The following is a 12,953-nucleotide window of genomic DNA, read 5'->3' on the forward strand; positions in this document are numbered from 1 at the left end:
CTTGGAGGGCCAGATGATTTAAAGTGTTTTACATCATTTATTATAGTTTGTAAACATTTTGAGCCTCCTCCTGTTGCTCTCCGCACAAACTCACTCCCCCTTCAGAGCACTATCACAACACAATCATCACTACCCACTAATGAAACTACTGCACAGGTTTGTCAAGTTGGTGTGTACAGTTTTGTATCATGTTTTTGTATATTTATGGAGGATTGTGGTGTGGGAGCATGGGGGATGTAGACTTGTGGGCAGAACATTGTACAGAATTCAGCAGGGTTTGAATAGGGCCCAGGAGAGATCTCTAAACTACTGAAACATTATGAATCATTAAAAAAACAAAAAAAACAAAAACATAAATCTTAGCTCAGACACAAACAGGCCGGTACACTCCACACACACACACTCTACACACATACGCTGATACCAAAGGCTGGCCAAAGGCTTAATAATAATACAAATTTCAAACAAAAGTCTCAGTGCAGTCTGTGGGGGCAAGTTGAGCAGAGTAATAACCCTTAGGACAACTGTGTCCGTCCTCTGTGTCTTTAAGCATCACAGCTGCATCCAGGGGGAGACACGACAGGAATCCTCCTCTGAGCCTTTTTCTCTCTCCACTCTGTTGTTTCGATTGGTGATGAGATGGGACATTCCCTCTGGAATGTCTTCTGCTATATTTGGAGTAAAATCTTTGTAGTTTTTCAGAGCTAGTTGTCCGACCATGGAGTTTTAAAACTGCTCAGTGTGCCAGTCAGTCAGCTATAGGAGCGACCAACCACAACCATGACACAAGACCCAGGCATCGTGCCAGGGGAACTGTCCACAAACCTGACTCTTATTTGGCCTAGATCAGGGGTGACCAATACATCGATCCCGATCTACCAGTCGATTGCCAAGGTCGTGTGGGTAGATCGCCGTGTCTCGTCTCGGACTCGATCGCGTTTGGACTCGGTCTTGTCTCTCACTCGAGGTCTGACACTCAACAAGTGCGATCATATTTCATTACGGCCGCTGCTGTTGGTAATAAACTTGTAGCGGGTGCAGGAGCGTGTGGGGCGTCTCAGTGCAGCCTGTGCGCTCATTTGAAACCCGCGGAGACTCTACGGCACATCACAAACACACACGCTCCCTATGCACGACTCGTCTGCGACAGTGTGTGCCCTCATGTACCAGCGTGCATCACAGGGCAGGTTCAACTTCCTAAACATCCTACCTGTCCATCTGCCTCACGTCAGCACGCCGCCCCTCGCCTTTTCACGCTCTCGCTCCTTCCTGCGTACAGCCAACACAAGCCCCTCCCACAGTGCGGCTGATTAGAAGAACAAGACCAAACGTGAAGCAAAAACCAGTCTAAATTTGTGTTCCAGTGTTGGCACAAAGCAGGTCTACAGCATAGAGCGGATCTACAGAACAGACCTACTGCCACATTTGGCTGAAGTTTGTCTAACAAAAGTGACAAATGCATCTGTGTTTGTCACGATGTGCGTTTGGTTTGGTAAATGTGCAGAGGCTGCTAAATATCACTGCAAAACCAGAAAAGAATGTAACTCCAGTTTGGAACTTTAAAAAACAGGTTTAAAAATCTTACCTACTTCCTTCACTTTTTTCACAGTTTTGTGTAAAGTGCCAGAGGAAGTTCTCTTAAAGAAAAGGGCCACAGAGAGTTTCAGTGCAGTTTGTTTGGCTTTATATTAGGTAGATCATTTTGACTTGGTCATTTTGTAAGTAGCTCGTATGCTGAAAAAGTGTGAGCACCTCTGATCTAGAGGATGACCCACTCCTGCTTGTTTCCGTGGAAATGTTGTTTCTTTGTCTATAAAATTCCATGGAGATAGATGCCATTAAACGCATTATGTTCCATAGTGCTCTAATTCCATGTAACCAGGCAGGGATTTTCCACCTCCAGAAAGTTTCGTAATATCCCTTTATCACTTTACGTCTATAGCCCTGTGATACTTTAGAGTTATGTCTTTTTTTTTATTTTTATTTTTTTTTTTTTTAATGGCCAGTAAGAACTGTTACTGTGCGTTTTGTTGTCTAGTTCTCTGTGTCCCACATAATTACATAATTACAGAAAAACGAAAGTGTTCCAGAGTTTCTTTTTCTGGTAAGTGCTGTCCGTTGGTCCTGAATGTGCTGATCGGAAAATACTCCTCCTCCTCAGTGATCAGGCAGGTACGAACATGTGCCTCACGTTTACCCCAGAACACTGCCACACTGAGCACACAGACATGATGCAACCCTCCACAAAACTGCCCCCAGGCCCTCAGCCTCTGCTGGGTGAGTGCCAGTGGCTCCCATTTCCAGTCAGTAGGGTGCATTTTCACTTTCTCTTTACCTGTATAAAAGATGTCAGCATCAGCCCAGAGCTCCAGAGAGGATTCACCACTGCAAACTCTACCACCTCCACCAGCCCGAGACACCAGCCTGAGACACCAGCCCGAGACACCAGCCTGTGTCCTCCAGCCTCCAGCCATCTTACCCAACCACTGCCGGTCAGGTTCAACTCCAGCCCCCCTCAGAACAGAGCCATGGATCCCAGACTGAGTGTCCTGCTCGTGCTGCTGTGTGCTGCTCTCTGCTCAGGTGAGACCCTGCAGAATACACTGCAGTTATACTTTATATTTGACCCTTTACCTTTTGGTGTATGATCAATGCTGACCCACCAACCAGATGGTTGCTGGTTTAAATATTACCGTGTGCATTAGCTGCATGGGTGTGCTGATGTATTGTAATTGATGGAAGTTGGAGGGTTTAGTTGCATTCTAAAAAGTTTGTGTTGTCTGCAGCTGAGGTCCCTCAGGACTGTTGTCTAATCGTGGCAAATCAGCCAATACGTGCAATAGTTATCAAGAGCTACAAGGTGCAGGAGGCGGGGAGAGGCTGCGCCATCAGCGCCACTGTGTAAGTGTGTGTGTGTTTGTTTGTGTGTGTGTGTGTGTGCGTGTTTGTATGTGTGTATGCGTATGTGTGTCTGTGTGTGCGTGTCTGTGTTTGTGTGTGCATGTGTCTGTGTGTTTGTGTGTGCCTGTCTGTCTTTGTGTGTGCGTGTGTCTGTGTGTCTGTGTGTGCATGTCTTTGTGTGTGCGTGTGTCTGTGTGTGTGTGCGTGTCTTTGTGTGTGCGTGTGTCTGTGTGTGTGCGTGTGTCTGTGTGTGCGTGTCTTTGTGTGTGCGTGTGTCTGTGTGTGTGTGTGTGCGTGTGTCTGTGTGTATGTGTGTGCGTGTGTCTGTGTGTATGTGTGTGAGTGTGTATGTGTGTGAGTGTGTCTGTGTGTGTGTATGTGTGTGAGTGTGTCTGTGTGTATGTGTGTGAGTGTGTCTGTGTGTATGTGTGTGCGTGTGTCTGTGTGTATGTGTGTGAGTGTGTCTGTGTGTATGTGTGTGCGTGTGTCTGTGTGTATGTGTGTGAGTGTTTCTGTGTGTATGTGTGTGAGTGTGTCTGTGTGTATGTGTGTGAGTGTGTCTGTGTGTATGTGTGTGAGTGTGTCTGTGTGTATGTGTGTGCGTGTGTCTCTGTGTGTATGTGTGTGAGTGTTTCTGTGTGTATGTGTGTGAGTGTGTCTGTCTGTGTGTGTGTCTAACTGTGCGTGTCTAACAGGGGCCAGTCTAACTGTGTGTGTTCTGTGTAGGGTCCAGACGAGAACTGGCAGACGCCTGTGCATTCCCCACCCAGAGGGACGCCCATGGGTGCGGAGACTCATAAAGATTGTGGACCAGAGACAGGAGAGTCAGCAGAAGTAGTCTGAGCTGTGTCTCTTCTGTTCTAAATGCATACTACCTCTGTTCTCCATATATTGTGTATTTACTGTGTATTTTGAGTCTGACTATTTTGTTTTATTAAATAAAATATATAACTTTGTACATGTGTTGAGTTTGTAGTGTGTCATAAAGCTGTAAAAGGAGTTTCTGATGCATGGGTCTAATTTTGTAAATGAAGTTAAACTGAAGCATAAAAGGCTGTTGTTCATCTCGACACTGTTAGTATCCTGCTTCTGCTAAAGGGACGCACTTACCACATTTCTTATCAGACTAACTGATCTGCACCTGTTTTATTCTCACACTGAGAACACAGCAGGGGGTAGGGCCAGGAGATGGGGAGAAGCTAGGGAAGGGGAGAGGGAACAGGTTTCACATTGGCCTCTTCTTGACAGAAATGATGAACATACAAAAAAGAACTAAACTATAACAGTGACATGTCTAACATGGCCACCACAGGAACTGTACCTGAAGAGTAAAGATGACACAGTCATTTGAAGGTGCACAGAGAAGTTGAAGGTTCCGTTTTATTTAAAAGATCTTCATTTTGGTTTGTTTGTATAAATAAACTGTTTATTTCAGTTGAGTCTGTTATATAGGTAACAAATAATTTCCTTTCTGTTGGCTCAGTGCAACAGTGAGGACACATACTCACTTCATCCAAATGGTCATGAAGTTCCACTTTCAAAGGCAGTTGGGCATAATGGGGCATAGTGCCAGGGTCCTGGTACCTATGACTCCCTGGAAATATCAACCTACACTTCACTTCTGACAGTGAGACTGAATGACTAAACACATACTGTGGGTGCATGAGTGCACAGCAAGGAGTGGGCCGCCTGCCCGCGTGGACCGTCAGGTGACCACAGGCGCTGGTGCCGCACAGGGCTCTGTGCCACGGGGCTCAGGGCAGAAGCCGCCCAGTCACACTTTGCAGACACCCAGTTACTTAGTTCTGGTTTAGAGTTCAGTCCTGGTTCAGTTCTGGTCCCTCATGTCGCAGGTCACTATAGGTCAGTCCTGGAGATATCAGTGTTTCCTGCAGTACTTTATAGTTCAGGCGAACCACGTGAGTCTTTGCAAAACTTCAGTCATCTCACTTTTTCTCCGTGCACCAGCCCCCCTCCAAATATTCTCCCTCGTGTGTTGTATAATACAGATGCTACCTACACATATGCCGTCTAGAATCTTCAAACAAATGCATAGTGCTATAAGAGCATTTGTAAGGAGCAGCTACTCCTCCAAACAGGTGAGCACCACAATTAAAACTGATGACAGAATGGGTTAAAAAAGGCCTATTCTGTTATCCTGATCTAGAAGCTATTGGTCCAAAAGATAATGTACAAGTAGAACACTTCCTGTTCTCCCATTTTAATGTCTTGAAAAAGTATATACCAGTATTACAAACAAATATATTTATATATGCAAATCTCTTTGTGCTACTCATAAACACTTTTGTATTGATAAATAATTTTTGGCACCCAACGCCAACAACCCAAATCACCTGTACTGATGCAGAGTTTAGAGAACAGAGGGAAGTTGGGAGCAGAAAAATATGAGATCTTTATGTAGATAAAAGTCCTTAAAAGTCATTCCAGCAATTAAAAAACTAATTTAACCTCTCACAAACCCACTTCTTCTGATATTTACAAATAAGAAGCTACTTTAACTCCATCTCATATTATAAAAAGTGTTTAAGACAATATTCTAATGAAGCTGCAAGAAAAGATCAAAATATGACATGTAGATATGATTATATTAATATGAACAGTGATGTTGTCAATATAAAACAATGTTGGGAACATGACTTTGGTGTCACACTGGATGACCAGGAATGGAGCAAACTATTAGAGCATGTCAAAAGAATCACTAAATCAAACAAATCTCATCAAGCACACTATAAAATTATGAACCCAGAAACAGGACACATGCACAACATTTAGTTTAAAATGCAAAAAGGAAGCAGGAACCTATTTTCACTTAACGTGACCACGCCCAGCTGTGTCATTCTGCTCTTCAGCTCTTTTGGAAAAAAAATAAATATCTTGGATTAAGACACCATGGACCCTAAAGTCTGTATTTTAGATCTACATAAAGAGATACAGGAAACAAAAACACTGACCATTGTGATGTCTGCTTCCTGCCTCTCTATTTTACATGCAGTGTTGGGAAGGTGACTTTTAAAATGTATTCCCCTACAGGTTACAGATTACATACACCAGAATGTAGTTTGTAACATAATCCATTAAATTACTTCAAGTGAGTAACGTAATCTGAATACTCTGGATTACTTGATTTGCTGTAGAGAAGCAAAGACCAGGAAATCTTTACATAAGAAGTTTTGTTTGATAAAAGAAAATGAAAAGGCCGAGTCTTTACTTAACTAGATTGAAAATATTATTGATAGAAAAGGAGGAGACACGGTCCGCGCAGCATGGTCCTGTTAAATCCTGGTTTAGACCTGGTTTAGTCCTGGTTTAGACCTGGTTTAGACCTAGTTTAGACCTAGTTTAGACCTGGTTTAGGCCTGTTAAATCCTGTTTTAGATCTAGTTTAGACCTGGTTTAGTGTCCGGCAATAAGTGGAATTACCAAGAGAAAAAAAAGGGATATAGCCCCAAATGTGAAAACAGGAAAATACCGCCATATAATCCATTTATTTCAACAAAGTAACTGTAATCCAATTACCACTCATTGAAACAGTAACTGTAACCGAATACAGTTACTTATAATTTGTACTCTGATTACGTAACGCTGGTACATGTAATCTGTTACTCCCCAACACTGATTATATGTATGTGTCCTAGTGCACCGTCCCTCCCTTACACTCTGGCATGAAAAACTTTTATCAATTTTGCCCTATGAAGGTCTGTGTAATATACTGGAAGGAACCTTGGACTGTTTGTTAAGGACTGGTGACGTTTAAGGATTTTTTTTAGCTCTGAATGGCAGACAATAAAGTTCTGTTCAGACTGCAGGGCTTAACGCTCAATTCAGATTTTTTTTTTTTTTTGTGTGAAATCCGATGTTTTTTATTAGGTTATTAGGTTATTCACATTTCCAATTAAATGCGACTTGTATGTGACTCCAGTGTGAACATTAAACGGCCCAAAAGTGTCCCACATGTGACACTGGAGACACGTCGACATCAACCTCAGCGAGCGTGCTCTGTGTTTACGGAAGTTGTCCAAACATGGACGCAGCATCGAGCACCTGGAGATTTTAAAGTTCCTCTTGTACCGGAGCCAGAACATGAACAACTTGTTTTAAAGAGGAGATTGAGAAGGAGAAGGACGAGGTTTTTGGTCGTGGTGTTTTGTGGGACAGTGTCTGTTGAAAGGAACGTGTGGATGTGGAGATGGAGCCAAGAGTGGTGAGTGGTGATGTGCTTCACTTCAGTGACACTCAGTTCATTAACAATTTTCATATGACGAGAAGAACATTTGTGTACATTTGTGTCTTGTTGGTAACATGTAGGTGGATGAATGCACTTTGGCCGTTCAGACTGAAGTCACACGTCAAAAGATCAGATATGTATCAGTTTCAGGAGCACATATCCAAGTGTCCTGGGTCGCATTTGAAAAAATTGGATCTGTGTGGTTCAGACTGTCATTAAAAGATCAGATACAGGAACATAGAGGTCAAAAAATCGGATTTGGGTCACTTGACTGTGAACGTAGCCTAATTAGCATGAACTGAAAAGTCAAATGAATATAAAGGGCCTGATTATTTTTATTTTTTATTTTATAATGTGGTACAGATGTTCCATGTGATGTTCACTGTTTTATTGTCTGTTTTATTTTATTATTATTAGGCCTGAGTCCCTACAGAGCACAGGGCCGACAGCTTTCACAACAATGAGTACATCAGGTCGTCCGAGTGCAAAGCCCGGCTGCGGAGGCTGTTTGATGCCACTTGCATTTTATTTGATTTTTTTTCTTTATACTTTGTTTCTGAAAATTATGGAAAGAAATGACATAAAAAAGTGACATCAAGTAGAGTAAGAGTTTTTCTGTCTGTGTTTTGTTTCAGTCACACATTTAACACACAAACAGCAGGTTTAGGCTGGGTTTTTATCTTAAACAAAAACAGTCTGTCCCACCTTGTGATGTCACATGGCAATACAGGAAATGCTCCATTATATTTTGAAACTTCATACACCTTCACTAGAATCATTTGGATCATTTCTGTCCTGGAATTGTCAGTCTCTATTGAACTAAATGTAAAAGGAGCTGTTCACTTGAAAACTACCACTTTGTGACATCACAAGGTGGAACAGAGCATTCTTAGCTTTGGAAATGTACACAGAGTAATAATAAAGGAATAAAAATGAAACAAAACACATCTCCAGGAATGTTTTTGAGGAGCATTATAACATCTCACAAGAGTCACTTTTGTGTAATACAGGTCCTTTGAGTTGCTTCTGACCATATGAATGATTCATGAGGCAGGAAGCACAGGCCTAAACATCAGCTAGAAAAATAACACACACCTGTATTTTGATGGGTGCACTGAAAATAAAAATAATAATAATAAAACTGTGGCCCTATTATTTTATAAGTCTCATAACCTCACGATGCATAGGCCTTTCAAAGAAAATATGAAACTATTCTCCCTCTGAGCAGTGGTGGAAGAAGAACTCAGTTTTGTTAAGTACAGATTGGAGCAAAAAGAAAGAAAGAAAAAAATAATAACTCAAGTAAAAAAGTATCATATGAAACAAAATGTGTAAGTACCAGTTTAAAAATGTAGCCTACTTATAGAGCAACACGTTTATTTATTTATATAGTGCTTTTCACAGACATTTGTCACAAAGATATTTTACAGAGTGACTGTGCGGCACCATCGGCCCCTCCGACCACCACCACCATCACACACACACCACTTTCATACTAGACAATGTGGGTGAAGTGCCTTGCCTTAGGACACAACCACAGTTTTTGTAAATGGCACCCCCCTGTGGCACCAGATTTTCCCTGTGGTCTCTGGTCCAAGTATTAACAGGCCGGGCCCTCACTGAAAAAAAAGGTTGCTAGATTTGCGTAAAATAGTTCTGGAAAGCGGTTGCATGCAATAAAATTCTGTTTAGTCTTTGAAACTTATTTCGATCCCCTGTACACATATTTTTCTCAGAACATGAATGTCATTTTTTCATGTTGATGAAATTTGATCAAATCATGCTGAATATGCATATTTATCTTATGTTATCATGAAATGTATAAGTCTGTATAATTTTATTTAATTGATCTAATTCTGTAAAAGAAAACAAAAACAGTCTTTAGTTTTCCACAGTTCTGTTTTGTCTTAAACAGAATCAAACACACACAGAGACTCAAGTACAGAGACACACAGTTTGGAGCTGGACAGAGTGAAGATTTATTCCAGTGAAGAAGCTCTGGTCTCTGTGGACACAGAATAACACATGATGATCACATTCTGATGATCTACTTAAAGTACTTATTACTACAATAATGGACCAGAACAGAATCACATGAACATTAGAAGTGTATCTGCAGAAACAAAACTCACCATGCCCTACCTGTTCCTCTAAACACAGTAACAGGGAGGGCATCTGGTATAAAGTCTCCTAGTGCCACATCACCCTGTAGAAACACGAAAACTGTTTCAAAACATTTTGAAAAATTCTTTTAAAATCATTTTAGTTGAGTTACTTACTTTGTTCATCTGTGCTCTGTGTTTTGTTGGTTCTCAAACATCTTCCTTTTTTCTGAACCATCAGATAGAACGTTCATGAACTTCCCCACAGCTCCAGCAGAGCTCTGGACGTCACTCTGTGTTTGCAGACGACTCTGAAACAAACACATTCAAATCTAATACAACTGTCCCACTCTTGTAGATGGACAGTCAAATACATTTTGTTTCATGGAAACAGTCCTTACATTAACTCTAATTTCAAATAAAACACCACAAACATGTTTTAACAATGACGACATTCTAGTCCAGAGAAGCACATAGAATCTTTGAAAAGTCTCACCTCCAGATCAGCTCTGATAATCCTCCTGCTCCACACTGTGTGTCCTCTGCTCTTGTATCTGTCCTGTGTCCTGTTACATTTGAATTTTCCCTCCAAATGTTTTGGGGAGGAGAATTCCAGAGGGAGGAGCCTCACCACAGATTATAATAAAGTCATGTTTCCTCAACCTGATTAAAACCTGCAGGTCTCACATCGACCACAATCAAGTGACCTTTGTAAGATTTAAACATGCTGGACAGAGAAACGTAAAAAAGTCATGTTATTGTTGTCAAATTAGTTTTTGCAATTTGAGCAACCCCCTCAGACATTTATTCAGTGCTGCTGAGCGTCTGAGATCTGACGATATCAGGCTTTGACAAGCTGATATGACCACAACACAAAACAACACAAAACAACACAACACAAAACAACACAACACAAAACAACACAACACAACACAAAACAACACAAAACAACACAAAACAACACAACACAACACAAAACAACACAACACAAACAACACAAACAACACAACACAAAACAACAAACACAAACAACACAAAACAACACACAAACAAACACAACACAAAACAACACAAAACAACACAAAACAACACAACAAACAAACACACAACACAAAAACAACAACACAAAACAAACAAACACACAAAACAACACAAACAACACAAACAACACAAAACAACACAAAACAACACAACAAACAACACAAACACAACACACAACACAAAACAACACAAAACAAACACAAACAACACAACACAAAACAACAAACACAAAACAAACACAACAACACAAACAACACACAAACAACAACACAAAACAACACACACAAACAACACAAAACAACACAACACAAACAAACACAACACAAACAACACAAAACAAACAAACAAACAACACAAAACAACACAAAACAAACACAACACAAAACAACACAAAACAACACAAAACAACACAACACAACACAACAAACACAAAACACAAACACAACACAAACACAACACAAAACAACACAAAACAACAAACACAAAACAAACACAACACAAAACAACACAAAACAACACAAAAACAAACAACACAAAAACAACACAAAAAAAACACAAAAAAAAACACAAAAAACACAACACAAAACAACAACAAAACACACAAAACAATACAACACAAAACAACACAAAAAAACAAAACACAAAACAAACACAAACAACACAACACAAAACAACACAAAACAACAACACAACACAAAACAACACAAAACAACACAAAACAAACAACAAACAACACAACACAAAACAACACAAAACAACACAACACAAACAACAAACAACAAAAAAAACACAACACAACACAAAACAACACAACACAAAACAAACACAACACAAACACAAAAACAACACAAAACAACACAAACACAAAAACAAACACACACAACACAAACACAAACACAACACAAAACAACACAACACAACACGAGTATTTCTCACAGATCTATAATTAATAATATGTAATTTGTATAATAATCTTTAATAAAGATTTGTGCTGAATTTGGTTTAACAGAACATCTCAGGTCATGTGTTGAAGGATTGTTCAGAGGACTTTTCCTTTTATTTTATTATTATTTAATTTAGAAGATTGAGAGTGAACACAAACAAACAACACAACACAAAACAACACAAAACAACACAAAACAACACAAAACAACACAACACAACACAAAACAACACAACACAAAACAACACAACACAACACAACACAACACAACACAAAACAACACAACACAAACAACACAACACAAAACAACACAACACAAAACAACAACAAAACAACACAACACAACACAACACAACACACAAAACACAAACACAAAACACAACACAACACAAAAACAACACAACACAAACAACACAAAACAAACACAAAAACAAACAAACACAAAACAACACAAAACAACACAACACAAAACAAAACAACAAAACAACACAAAACAACACAACACAAACACAACACAAACAACACAAAACAACACAACACAACACAAACAACACAAAACAACACAAAACAACACAAAACAAACAACACAAAAACAAACACAAAACAACACAACACAAAACAACACAACACAACACAAAACAACAAAAAACAACACAAAACAACACAAAACAAAACAAACACAAAACAACACAAAACACAACACACAACACAAACAACACAAAACAACACAACACAAAAACAAAACAAAAAAACACAACACAACACAAAACAACACAAAACAACACAACACAACACAAAACAACACAAAACAACACAACACAACACACAACACAAAACAACACAACACAAAACAACACAACACAACACGAGTATTTCTCACAGATCTATAATTAATAATATGTAATTTGTATAATAATCTTTAATAAAGATTTGTGCTGAATTTGGTTTAACAGAACATCTCAGGTCATGTGTTGAAGGATTGTTCAGAGGACTTTTCCTTTTATTTTATTATTATTTAATTTAGAAGATTGAGAGTGAGAACATCATTTCAATTTTTCATTTTGTTCATATGTAAATTTGACAATAAACTTTTTAAATTGAATTAAACTGAAGAAGCAATTAAATCATTTGTTTTTTTAATTGCTGGTTTTATTTCTATATGTTTGTTTGCTCATATTATGAAGTTGATAAAAATAAAATAAACTCCTTTAGCCTTTTTCAGTCTTGTTAAAAATGTAGTGGAGTAGAAAGTACAGCTACCTGCTTTCAAATGTAATCAGTGTTGGGGAGTAACAGATTACATGTACCAGCTTTACGTAATCAGAGTACAAATTATGAGTAACTGTATTCAGTTACAGTTACTGTTTTAATGAGTGGTAATTGGATTACAGTTACTTTGTTAAAATAAATGGATAACATGGTGCTATTTTCCTGTTTTCAAATTTTGGGTGAAACCAGGACTAAACTGGAACTAAAACCAGGACTAAAACCAGGACTAAAAGCAGGACTAAAAGCAGGACTAAATCAGGTCTAAACCAGGTCTAAAAGCAGGGCTAAATCAGGACTAAACCAGGACTAAAACCAGGACTAAAACCAGGGACTAAAACCAGGACAAAAAGCAGGACTAAACCAGGTCTAAAAGCAGGACTAAAACCAGGACTAAACCAGGGCTAAACCAGGGCTAAACCAAGGCTAAACTAGAACTAAAAGCAGGACTAAA

This window comes from Boleophthalmus pectinirostris, unplaced genomic scaffold (assembly GCF_026225935.1).
Source record: "Boleophthalmus pectinirostris isolate CB_2022bp ecotype Guang Dong unplaced genomic scaffold, ASM2622593v1 HiC_scaffold_4, whole genome shotgun sequence".
Taxonomy (NCBI): Eukaryota; Metazoa; Chordata; class Actinopteri; order Gobiiformes; family Gobiidae; genus Boleophthalmus; species Boleophthalmus pectinirostris.